Source organism: Mobula hypostoma, chromosome 8 (genome assembly GCF_963921235.1).
Source record: "Mobula hypostoma chromosome 8, sMobHyp1.1, whole genome shotgun sequence".
Taxonomy (NCBI): domain Eukaryota; kingdom Metazoa; phylum Chordata; class Chondrichthyes; order Myliobatiformes; family Myliobatidae; genus Mobula; species Mobula hypostoma.
Genome location: NC_086104.1, coordinates 86972776 through 86986401, shown reverse-complemented (window position 1 = coordinate 86986401; position 13626 = coordinate 86972776). Strand labels below are relative to the sequence as shown.

Genomic DNA, 13626 nt, shown 5'->3' with positions numbered 1-13626 from the left:
GTTGACTTCCTTGTATGCAGAATGTCTTCTATTGAGCTCATTTGACCTCCTGTCATTTTGGAGCTTGTGCAAATTTAGGAGATTCTTTTTTTTTATTTTCCCCTCAATGAGTTGTCTCATGTGAGTCATGAACTTCAAGGAGTTAACTTTCACAGATCCACATCACATCCTGCATGTGCTGGTGCTTCACAATGAGCTACCTTTCTAAAAATGAAACATCTGCTTACTTTTAAAAGTACCTGCCAGATTTATTGTCCTTAGCCGGGATATAGACACACGGATGTCTGGCCCCTTGTGAAGGCTTTCCAGACGTCTGCACTCCGTGTAGCTTCAGAACTTAATACTAGTCAACTCTCTCATCATTGTCTTGCAGCACCATATTTCTCACTATTTTCTTCCCCACCCATCCCCACAACCTCCCTTCCAAAATCCCCCCCCCCATGACTCTTACAGTGAGGATCTGTGACCACAGCACCCTCCAATTTTGTCTCTCGCCTCCCATCAGTTGCATCTGTAAGAACATAAGAAATGGGAGCAGGAGTTGGCCATCTAACCTGTCAAGCCTGCTCTGCCATTCAATAAGATCATAGCTGATCTGGCCATTGACTCATCTCCACCTACTTGCCTTTTTTCCATAAACCTTAATTTCCCTATCTACCTAAACCATTTCAAAGACTCGCCCAATTCATTTCTTTAAAAGATTCAAATGGTGGCAAAGCTATTCCCAGACAGTGTACATTGGTTAATTCTCATTACTTATGCCAAATATCCACACTGCTAGATCATAAGAAAGGGTTGTTGGGCCCACAAAATCTTTGCCAACCATGATGCCAATTTAAAGCAGTCCCATCTGCCTGCACATGTTCTGGATCCCTCCATTCCCTTAATGTCAATGCCTGAAGTTGATCTTATGAGCATAATTTGTATGTAGCTATTCTCTGCTCACTGTACATTTCTACTCTACCCAGCACAGTGACTTTTGTTCATCAGGGAAATTACTCTGCTGGGCAACACACACAAAATGCTGGAGGAACTGAGCAAGTCAGGCAGCATCTTTGGAAAAGGGTAAACAGTTGACATTTCAGGCCAAGACTCTTCTCCAGGACTGGAAAGGATGGAGAGAAGTTAGCGGAAGAAGGTGCTGGAAGGGGAGGAAGAAGTACAAGGTGGCAGATAATAGGTGAAAGTGGGAGAGAGGGAGGGGTGAAGTAAAGAGCTAGGAAATTGGTGAAAGAGATACAGGGCTGGAGAAGGAGGAATGTGAAAGGAGAGGACAGAAGACCATGGAAGAAATGGAAGGGGGAGGAGCACCAGAGGGAAGTGATGGGCAGGTAAGGAGATAAGATGAAAGAGGGAAACTGGACTGGTGAGGGGGTCAATTACCAGAAGCTCAAGAAATCGATCTTCACGCTATCAGCTTGAAGTTTGAAGGGTATGCAGTCGGAATATAAGTTGTTGCTCCTCCAACCTGAGTGTGGCCTCATTATGGCAGTAGAGGAAGTCATGCACTCCATTGGGTGATCCCTCTTTTTCTGGCAGTCAGAGCAAAAGGTCTCCCAATATATGTTGGGTCTCACCAACATAAAGGAGGCCATGCTGGGAGTATCAGATACAGTAGATGATCGCAATAGACTCACAGGTGAAGTGTCATCTCACCTGGAAGGACTGTTTAGGGCCCTGAATTACTCTGCTGGGGAGGATTTGCTGTGTTTTCCCAGACAGGGATCACTGAATTTTTTTGTTATTAAAACCAGTCAGAATCAGGTATAATATGGTTGCCATATGTCATGAAATTTGTTGTTTTGCAGTGGTAGTATAGTGCAATACATAAAAATAAACTATAAGTTGCATAAAATGTGTACAGTGACTATAAAAAAAAGTATTCACCCTACTTGGAAGTTTTCATGCTTTATTGTTTCACAACATTGAATCACAGTGGATTTAATTTGGCTTCTTTTTGACACTGATCAACAGAAGAAGACTCTTTCATGTCAAAGTAAAAACAGATCTCAACAAAGTGATCTAAATTAATTACAAATATAAAACACAAAATAATTAATGCATAAGTATTCACCCCCTTCAAGTCAGTATTTGGTAGATGCACCTTCGGCAGCAATTACAGCCTTGAGGCTGTGTGGATAGGTCTCTATCAGCTTTGCACAGCTGGACACTGCAATTTTTCCCCATTCTTCTTTACAAAACTGCTCAAGCTCTGCCAGATTGCACGGGGATCGTGACTGAACAGCACTTTTCAAATCCAGCCACAAACTCTCAGTTGGATTGAGGTCTGGACTCTGACTTGGCCACTCCAAGACATTAATTTGCTGTTTTTAAGCCATTCCTGTGTAGCTTTGGCTTTATGCTTGGGCTCATTGTCTTGCTGGAAAACCGATCTCCCAAGTCGCAGTTCTCTTGCAGGCTGCATCAGGTTTTCCTCCAGATTACCCTCTATTTTGCTACATTCATTTTACCCTCTACCTTCACAAGCCTTCTAGGGCCTGCTGCAGTGAAACATCCCCACAGCATAATGCAGCCACCACCATGCTTCATGGTAGGGATGGTTTGTTTTTGATGATGTTTAGTGTTTGGTTTACGCCAAACGTAGCGTTTAGTCTGATGGCCAAAAACTTCAATTTTGGTTTCATCAGACCACAGAAGTTTCTTCCAGCTGAATTCAGAGTCTCCCACATACCTTCTGGCAAGCTCCAGCCTAGATTTCATGTGAGTTTTTTTCAACAGTGGCTTTCCCTTTGCCTCTGTCCCATAAAGCTGCGACTGGTGAAGCACCCAGACATCAGTTGTTTACACAATATCTTCCCATCTCAGCCACTAAAGCTTGTAACTCCTCCAGAGTTGTCATAGGTCTCTTGGTGGCCTCCCTCACTAGTCCCCTTCTTTCATGGTCACTCAGTTTTTGTGGATGGCATGCTCCAGGCAGATTTACAGCTGTGCCATATTCTTTCCATTTCTTAATGTCTGACTTAACTGTACTTCGATGGATATTCAGTGATGGGAAATGTTCTTATATCCATCTCCTGACTTGGGCTTTTCAATAACTTTTTGAGGAGTTGCTTGCAGTGTTCTTTTGTTTTCATGGTGTAGTTTATGTTAGGATGCTGACTATCCAGCAGTTGGACCTTCCAGATACAGATGTATTTTTACTACAATCTATTGATACACCTTGACTGCACACAGGTCTCCAAAAACAGATCTCCATTTAACTAATATATGTGATTTCTAAAACGAATTGGCTGCACCAGTGATGATTTGGTGCGTCATATTAAAAAGGGGTGAATACTTATGCAATCAATTATTTTGTGTTTTGTATTTGTAATTAATTTAGATCACTTTGTAGAGATTTGTTTTTCACTTTGACACAAAATAGTCTTTTTCTGTTGATCAGTGTCAAAAAAAACCAAATTAAATCCAGTGTGATTCAATGTTGTAAAACAATAAAACATGAAAACTTCTAAGGGGGGAGAGGTGAATACTTTTTATAGGCACTGCCTTTGGATGGAGCATTTCATCCAGTGCACATAATGATCGAGATCAGCGCAGACTTCTGGTGCAGATGATTGTCTGAATTCATACAATGATATCGACGATTGCATCCCCCATATCTTCATTTTCATTGGAACATTCAAGAAGATTGTAGATACCTTCAAATTCTTCATAATGCTTAAATTGTTGATGTAGAGAAATTGCTTTATTTTCCCAACTGACCCAAGCCTGAAAACCGCAGTCAGCAAGACAGCTCTGCATTGTCTTATGCTTATTTCTTGCCAGCTATCAGTGTCAAAAATCGCTGCTTTTTTGAACGCAAACACAGTGAACTGACACTATTTAAAAACTGTTTTTTCTAAGTATGGTATTATGTCTTAATGGCCACACTCTGATTTTGTTCTTTATGTACACTGGATGAATTCCTCCATTGATAACCATTTGGAACTAATAGAGTTTTTTGGTACTGTGGTACTATTTGTTAGCATTTTAATTTGTTCTGAATTGGTAGTGTTTTAATTTGTTTCATTTAAATACATAATTTGTTACTCAGTTTTTTTAAATTTTTATGTTTTTTTTTCTATTTCCATGAAACTTTGGCTAACTGAGGCAGCCACGCGAGGGCACATGATTGACACTAGTTAGAACCTGTTTGGCAGCAATCTCTTGTCCCAATTATAGTGTCCCAAATAAGTGGGGGGAGTCCCAGAAATTTTCTTGATTAGTTTTTGTTCTTTACGAGTTGTCCAAAATAAATGGCTGCCCTGATCAACTGAAGGCCCAGTTAACCGGAATCCATTGTGTGTGTGTGTGTGTGTGTGTGTGTGTTTGTGTGTGTGTGTACGCGCGCACATAAAATTAGTAGTGCAAATCACAAAATTAGTGAAGTAGTGTTCATGAGTTGGTTCATTGTCAGTTCAGAAATCTGATGGCTGAGTGGGTAGAAGGTGTTCCTAAAATATTCCAACTGGAGTCCAAGCACATGTGCTCCTTGGAATTACCCCAGCATCACTCCAGGACATGTATCTGATGCAGAGATCCAGTGTTGCTATCTTCTAAAATGGCACCATGGTGATGCAGGTCATGTTGCTCCAATGATCCCTCCAGTGCTGTCTTTGTGACCTAAATGGGTGATAAATTGGCTACTCTGAATTGCCTTGTGTAGCTGGATGAGATGTATGTGACTTTGTGAAAGAGAACAGGTTGTGGAGAAATAATTGGAAGGATGGGATTACTGTGGGAGTTAATATAGACTGAATGGCTTTGTGTTGCCCTTAAGGCATTTATTTGACTTTGCTGGGTCTACGTTTTAAATGATTTGTTTGTAACTAGTTTCTAGTTAAAGGTTGTTAATTAAGTTACAGTCTAACAAAGGTAAATTCATTGTCTATGGTATATCGCGGCATGTGATGACGTTACCTACAGTTTCACTGCATCTTGTGTGTAACTTCCAGTTCAGGAAGGTGTGAAGGTGGGTGCCATGCGTGCAGCATGATCGTGAAGAACTCCATTTCTACCCACAAAGAAACATTATAGAAGCAACGCTGTAAGTTCATAAGAATGTATTTGAAGTAAAAATATTAACGCGGTATCTGTTAAGGAAGCAGTGGTTGGGGCGCCGTGCGTGCCACCTTTTCAATTTCAAACGGGTGGGCTCGAGCCCGATGGTGGTTTGACGGGACCCCCTTGCCCGCTACTCGGGGCAGCTGGAGACACTTGCTAAAAGAAGAGAGCACGCGTGGTCTCCAGAATGAAACAGACACTGTATATGTTTGTAGCAACACACATCAAAGTTGCTGGTGAACACAGCAGGCCAGGCAGCATCTCTAGGAAGAGGTACAGTTGACGTTTCAGGCCGAGACCCTTCATCAGGACTAACTGAAGGAAGAGTTAGTAAGAGATTTGAAAGGCGGAGGGGGAAATCCAAAATGATAGGAGAAGACAGGACGGGGAGGGATGGAGCCAAGAGCTGGACAGTTGATTGGCAAAAGGGATATGAGAGGATCATGGGACAGGAGGCCCAGGGAGAAAGAAAAGTGGGGGGGGAACCTAGAGGATGGGCAAGGGGTATAGTGAGAGGGACAGAGGGAGAAAAAGGAGAGAGAGAAAAAGAATGTGTGTATAAAAATTTCCAGCATTTCCAGCATCTGCAGAATTCCTGTTGTTTGCTGTATATGTTTGTATTTTTTTATCAATAGTTGTCACCATACGATGTTAATGTGGAAGAGTGAACAGTAAATGATTAACCTTACTACGACTTTGTCTTCATTGGCTCCAGTTTAACTTTGTGTTTAGTCAGAGTTTCAACACACTGCACGAGAACACTACAGGCTTTCTCCTATTTTGTGAGAAATTATGAAAATATAGCATCAGGTGCACAAAGGTGATTCTCAAAGAGTTAATGTAAATTTATTATTAAAGTATGACTTAATGACTGTGTGGCTAAACATGACTGATACCATACTCAAGTTTGCTGACAACACCACTCTAGTAGGTGAATCAAAGGTGGTGATGAATCAGCATATAGGAGGGAGATTGAAAAATCTGGCTGAGTGGCGTCATTAAAACAACCTCTTACTCAATGTCAGCAAGACCAAGGAGCTGATTATTAACTTCAGGAGAAGGAAACCAGAGGTCCAGGAGCCATTCCTCATCAGAGGATCAGAGGTGGAGAGAATTAGCAGCTTTAAATTCCTCCGTGTTATTATTTCAGAAGACCTGTCCTGGTCCCAGCATAATAAGTGCAATTATGAAGAAAGCACAGCAGCGCCTCTACTACCTTGAGTTTGTGGAGATTTTTTGACAAACTTCTATAGATGTGTCGTGGAGAGTGTATTGACTGGCTGCATCACAGCCTGGTATGTAAGTACCAATGCCCGTGAACGGAAAATCCTACAAAAAGTTCTGGACATGGCATCATAGGTAAAGCACTCCCTACCATTGAGCACGTTTGCATGAAACGTGGTCGCAAGAAAGCAGCATTCATTATCAGGGGCCCAGGACCTGCTCTCTTCTTGCTGCTACCATGAGGATTCACACCACCAGGTTCAGGAACAGTTATTACCCCTCAACTATCAGGCCTTGAACCAAAGGGGATACTTCACTGTATGTCACTTGCCCCAACATTGGAATATTCTCACAACCAATGGACTGGCTTTCAAGGACTCTTCATGTTCTCGATACTTATTGCTTATTTATTTTTATTATTTTTTCTTCTTTTTCTATTTGCACAGTTTGTTGTCTTCTGCACTCTGGTGAATTTCATTAATTCTGTTATGGTTATTATTCTATTGGTTTATTGAGTATGCCCTCAAGAAAATGAAACGCAGGGTTGTATATGTGACATATATGTACTTTGATAATAAATTTACTTTGAATTATGAAGTATGTATATGTCACCGTATAGTACCTTGAGATTCATTATCTTGTAGGCATTCACTGTAGAACAAGGGAATACAATAGAATCAGTGAAAAACTACACACAAACGAAGACTGACAAATAACCAATGTGTCATCTAGGAGCAAAACTTTGTCAGTTACGTTGCTTGATTTTGCTTTGTAGGTGACGATAGCTTGAATGTCATCACCTCCAACAAAGTGTGTTTGGTGCAGAGGATAAAATGTGCTACGTGCCTGAATTTCTATCACCAGAGCCCTCAAGGTGACCTCCTACTTAAACTGTATTCAGTGACAATCCAAGTTGGGACATAAAATGAGAAGTTATTTCATTCGGCAAAAAAGGAAATCACTGCTTGCATGCGAGGAATTTAACATTGTCTTTAAATCTCTGCTGTGGGAATGAACGTGTTGCTGCAAGATGCCAAAACACAGTATCCCATTCAGTACTTCTGTGGGTTTCATGCAAACCTCTGCACCCCTCCAACCCTGGCTCCTTGCATATCTCTAGGTTTCATACCTCCAGTTCTCCACAACAGATGGCTGTGTCTCAGCTGCACAGATACTAAATCTGCATTCTGTGTCTTTTCAGGGTAGGTCCAGTATTTTTTTTATCCCCCCCCCCCCCCCAACTTTGGTTATCTGCCCAAATAAGGTTTTATTATTTACTGTAAAATTATACTTAGAAAAGCTTATATGGCAGATTTAGAAGCATTTTACCATATTAAAGATGCTACTTGGATTCAAGTCAGCCATAAGTAGGCTACTGTTCCTTATGGTTGGTGGAGAATAAGCTCATTGAAAGAATAGAGTTATGAGAAAACTATGTGTACATATATGGCTACGGGGGTCAGGGGGTATGGAGGGAAGGCTGGGGCGGGGTTCTGAGTTGGATGATCAGCCATGATCATAATAAATGGCGGTGCAGGCTCGAAGGGCCGAATGGCCTACTCCTGCACCTATTTTCTATGTTTCTATATCGTAACACGGGTTAAGGAGCAGTTGTAATTTATGTACAGTATAAAAATTGCTTAGGAAAGGGAGGAGTGGGTAAATAATTGTATATTATAATGGGTGAATTTGTGTACATGATTGCATTGAGTTGATTAACGTTCACCAATTTAATGGAATTAATATGAGAGCAACATCATATCTGCATGTGTATTGTTAGACCCAGTGACACTGGAACTCTGAACCTTTCATCAATATTTCTGTAGCATTCCTTGGAAAAAATTGCATTAAGGTGATTCCATTGGTGTGAGCTTTGAAAATGGTGTGATTGGCAATAGTAAATATTTAATGCATTAATTGATTATTTTTGGACTACTTCTCTCCTGTGAAATTCCAGTTTTATTAATGTGGACTCGTTCCCTCAAAATAAAATTGATACTGGAAATTTTGAATGTGTACAGTTTTTGGAAAAAAGAAATCTTTTAACTTTTCACTTTTATTCTTTGTTTCCCAATTTTTGCTTTGGATCTGTACTTAATTGAGAGTTGATTTATATTTTCTGGTTTCTATTTCATGATTTAAAAACTATGGAAATTCTTTGAAAATCTCATGGGACATTTCAATGAGATGCCTTTCATTCTAAAATATTGAGAGAGTATAAACATAGTCTGCGTAACCCCTTCCTCAAATCAATCTGGTGAGCCGTTGCTTTATCAAAAGAATGTCCTTCCTGATGTTGTGAAATCAGACCTTGGCACAATATTTCAGAAGCGGTCCTATCAGAGCCGCATAACATTGGAGCACAGTATTTCTATTGAACTCAAATTATCTTGTAGTATTGGGCAAATTAACAATTGTCTTTCTGTTTACTAGTTCAACCTACATGTTAATTTATAGGTTTTTTTTGAGTACTAGGACACCCAATTCCTTTTGAAAACCAACGTCTTTAGTCTCTCACAGTTTGACAAGTGTGGGGACAATGGGTAGAGTGTTCCACAAATTTCTGTTTTCTGGTCATAACTTACACAAGAACAATGGTGGATTCATTAGATGAAGCCTTTTTATTGGAAATGTGTTCTGCTCAAGGTCAAAAGAAGTTACTATGGCGGCAGCTGAACCTAGCAAGAAGCAGCTTCTTTTTTTCGAAACATCACAGACAAACATCAAAAATGATTTTTTAAGAAACTACCACCCGTATCTCTCGTGTCTGTTGGGTGTTGAGATATTTTCCTCAACTCCCCTTGATTAATCTCTCTTCCTGAAATAAGGTTCCCAGAACTCTGCACAGCACGCTGGTTGCAGCCGAACCTTGTTCATCAGTTCCCAATGTCCCATTTCAAGATAATAGAAAGACTTAATCATCATTGGAAAATTGATATGACAGTATTTCACCAGGACCTCTGAGGTATTGTACCTACCTTGTACTCCGTAACTCCCTTGTGAAAGCTGTCATAATGTCAACTGCAGGAAGTATTTTGAAGAATATTTCTGGGATTAAGAGTGAACACACTGGAGCTCATTTGGAAATAAAACAGAGGAGTTTGTTTTATGGTTGAATTATTTGATTGGAGGAAATTGGAAAAACACTTTGCTTTCTGGGGCAAGTCCAAAACAAGATGTAGAAATAAGAAAACAACAGGAATTCTGCAGATGCTGGAAATGAAGGGTCTCGGCCTGAAACGTCGACTGCACCTCTTCCTACAGATGCTGCTTGGCCTGCTGCGTTCACCAGCAACTTTGATGTGTGTTGTAGAAATAAGAGGTGGTCAAATTATCTGGAAGATTCATCTTTCCACCACTGTATGCAAAGAAATTCCTCCTAAGCTCATTATTTGGCCACCTCTTGTTACCAATTCCAAAGCACGCTCTACCATTTCTTTGTTTCCTGTTATGAATTCACCTGTCCTTGCACCTACATCTGCTAGTCTTTTTCATGCAGCATAGATCTGTTCTGAATAATGTCTCATTTCAATGCTCGAGATTCCATGAAATGGAGATGCAAGAGAGACTAAATGCCAGGAATCTGGAGTAATACACAAAACGACAGAGGAACTGGATTCCACATAATAGCTTACAGGAATCTCCATCGTGACCTTAGTGATGAAAAATGTTGCAATCGCGTTAAGTCACAAAGAAAGGGGAAAGTAGGGTCAAGGTATCATAACCCCCATAACGCTTGCCATCAAAAACATGATAAACTGGGAACCTACTAAGCACGAAAAATGCAGGCAGCCCCAGAAATCCCTATGTCATTGCCTCAAAAATTGGGTCTTTGATTGATTGGAAGCTTTACTATTTTGTTGCGTTATGTAAAAGTGCATTGTATGCTAGTGATACCCTTTTGTTTATTAAAACAGGGAAAGAACAAGCCCTGGTCGTTGGCCTTCTGTATGAGTCTGATCATATTGGGACTGATCATTGTGAAACTGTTTACCATTTATTTGCAAAGTAAAGCTAAGGCTATGTTAATGTAGAGCAGGAAAGCCAATTTGCTTAAGAAGTAGGGAAAAAGGACAAGGCCTGTACTTGAAGGGAGAACAATTCAGAGCATGATTTCGGCAAGCAAACAATGCTTCCTTTGAACAAGAGCCCAGAAGAAATACTGAACGCAGATAACATTCAAAGGCAAATTTACTTCAGAACCAGAATCGGGTTTAATATCACTGGCATAGGTTGTGAAGTCTGTTATTTTGCAGAAGTAGTAGTGTGCAATGCATAATAATAAAAAAACATAAATTACAATAAATATACTTTTATAAAATTAAGTTAAAGCAGAGAGAGCAAAATAAAATAACGTAGTGTGTGTGTTCATTGTCCATTTGGAAATCTGATGACGAAGGGGAAGAAGCTGTTTCTAAAATGTTGAGTGTGTGTCTTCAGGCTCCTGTATCACCACCTTCATATGAGCAATGAGAAAATGTCATGTCCTGAGTGCTAGGGGCCCTTAATTATAGATGCTGCCTTTTTGAGGCATCACCTTTTGAAGATGTCCTCGATGGTGGGGGTGGGGGGGGCTAGTGACTATGATAGAGCTGGCTGAATTTGCAACTTTCTGCAGCTCTTTCAGATCCTGTGCAGTGGCCCCTCCATACCAGATGGTGATGCCACCCCAGTTAAGCTGCTTTCCATGGTACATCTGTAGCAATTTGCAAGGGTCTTTGGTGACATACCAAGTCTTCTCAAACTTCTAATGAAATATAGCTCTGTTGTGATTCAGCAGAATGAAGTGCTTTTGGGCATTGTTCAAAGAATTTTTGGTAACCACGTATTTACAGAAGTTCCTCAGGGGCTTTCTTGGCTGAATGAGAATTGCAGATGTTCACCGAAGAGGATGTTTCACAAGTGTGTCAGAATTGCCACTAGAACTGTGAGAAAACTGCCAACAGGCAGATTAACATGGACCTCTATTCCTCCTGTGTTTATCTCTCCACACCCTTTTACTTTGATCAGGATGTTAGTCTACATTACTTTCCCAAGTTCTTCAGGCACCAGCCTCATGGGGAGCTGAAGCATGCTGTTGGGGGCAGGATCATGCTGGAAGGGACATCAAGAAGCCAGAGCAGTGGTCTGGAAGCAATGCAGAGATCTTTGCAGAAGGATGTGAACCAGAGTCTACGGGATCTGTCCGAACTCTCCACTCAGCACAGTGACCTTCATCTTTGTGACCTCCTGGAGAACCACTGCTTGGATGAGCAAGTGGAGATGATCAAGGAGCTTGGCGATCACATCACCAACCTGAAGAGCCTGGGAGCCCCTGAGAACAGTCTGGGAGTGACAGGCTTTCCCTGGAGGAAAATGAATAGATGCACCTGAGTGTTTTCAGCTTTAATTTTTGTAGCCCTCGCTTGTAATTTATAGGAAGTTTTGAAATTAATATGAATTGAAAACAAACTCCAATAACACACATAAAAGTAGCACAGCACAGAAACCTGATGGTTAGTGAATTGCTATTACTGTCCCAGTGACCTGGGTTCATTTCTGCTGCTGAGTTTGGATGTTCTTCCCGTGACTGCATGGGTTTCGTCCGGGTGCTCCAGTTTCCTCCCACATGCCAAAGATGACTGGGTTAGGTTAATTCGTCACATGGCTGTAAATGGGCAGTGCAAGCCTGTTGGGATGAAAGGGGGTGCTGCATTTCTAAGTTTAAAAAAAAAACCAAAAAAATAAGAAATAGAAACAGGAAGGGGGCCTTTTGGCCCTTGAGCCTGCATTTCTACTTCAATGCCACATTCTGCACTTATCTCCTCACCCTTGATTCCCTTAATATCCGGAAACCTATCAATCTGTTCTGAGTGAATGCAATAAATTGAATCTCTATGGCTTAACAGGGTAGGGAAATTGAAAACCACCAAACAAACCACTGGAGAAACCCAGCAGGTGAACATATTCAGTGGGAGAAGAGGAGTTATGGGTTGAAACTACATCAGAATTGTAAAGAATTACCACCCTCCAAGTGAAGACCTTTCTCCTTATCTAAGTTACAGGTGGCCTACCCATTATTTTGATCCTTGGTGTCTTCAGCAAGAGAAACATCTAACCAGTCAAGCCCTACAATGTTGAAAGCCTAAATGAAGTTTCCTCTCTCTCTTCAGGGAACATAGTCACAGTCTACTCATCCTTGCTTCATATGGCAAACCTGCTGTCCCTAGAACAAGTCTAGTGAATCTTCACTGTACTGCCCCTATGGTAAGTGCATCTTTGGTAAGGATGTCAAACTCTGTCTGGTACTGCAAATGCGGTCTTACCAATGTTGTATGTTGTTACATTAAGACAGCTTTACTGTCTCCTCTTCAGTTCAATACCTAACGCCATTCTGAATATATTACATGACTTGGCTTCAATTGACCACTGTGGCAGAGAATTCCGTGGGTTCACCATTCCCTGGGTGAAAAAATTTATCTTCACCTCAGCCCTAAATAACCTAGGCTGTACACCCTGCTGCCCCTCCCCCCCAGTTATGGATTTACCCACCATGGGGAATAGCTTTCTTGCAGTTAGTCTGTTTAGTCAGGGCTTAAAGTTTCAATGAGGACCCCACACTTCATTTTAAATTCCAGAATTTACAAGTTCAATCATTCCAGTCACTCTTCATATATTGGTCTTGCCTTTCCGAAAATCAGTATGATAAATCTTTGCAGCACTCCCTCATTACAAGAACGAAAAAGTGTCCTTCATTTTTAAGCCATAGTCTATCAGAATTGTTTATTATCACTGGCTTAACAATAAAGTGAAATTTGTTTTCCAGGAGCAGTATAGTGCAAAGACATAAAATTGCTATAAATTACAAAATAAAAGAGTGTGTTTTTTTTTAAAAAAAAGGAATAACAAAGTAATGCTCATGAGTTCATGAACTTTTTAGAAATCTAATGATAGGGGAGGGTGGGGGAGCTGTTCCTGAATCATTGAATGTGGGTCTTCAGGCTTCTGTATCTGTTCCCCAATGGTAGCAACAAGAAGAGGGTATCTTCCAGATAGTGAGGATCCTTAGTGATTGATGCCATCTCCTTAAGCAATGTCTTTTGAAGATGTCCTTAATGTTAGGAGGTTTGTGCCCTTGATGGAGCTAATGAGTCTGCAAGCCTCTGAGGCCTCCTGGTGATCCTGTCCATTGGGGCCTCCATACAAGTGCTGCAATCAATCAGAAAGCTCTCCACAGTACATCTGTAGAAAGTGTTAAGAGTCTTTAACATACCGAATCCCCTCCAAAACTCCCAACAAAGTAGAACCACTTGCCCTTCATAACTGCAGCGTGGTTCGCCTGCATTTGCAATTCCTCTG

At 40.9% G+C, this 13626-nt stretch overlaps 1 protein-coding gene and 1 pseudogene across 4 annotated transcripts in view; both read left to right on the top strand.

Annotated features, from left to right (window-relative positions):
- The window catches only part of LOC134350696 (ras and Rab interactor 2-like), a 175872-nt gene that overhangs the window by 52088 nt on the left and 110158 nt on the right, over positions 1 to 13626 (top strand). Inside the window, exon 2 of one of the 4 annotated variants that reach the window (XM_063056254.1) lies at positions 12441 to 12534. The exons of the other annotated variants lie outside the window; for them this stretch is intronic. The gene's annotated coding sequence lies outside the window, so the exon portion shown is untranslated. The remainder of the gene's footprint in view (positions 1 to 12440; positions 12535 to 13626) is intronic. 4 annotated transcript variants of the gene reach the window in all.
- Positions 11164 to 11651, top strand: LOC134351158 (ferritin heavy chain, oocyte isoform-like; annotated as a pseudogene).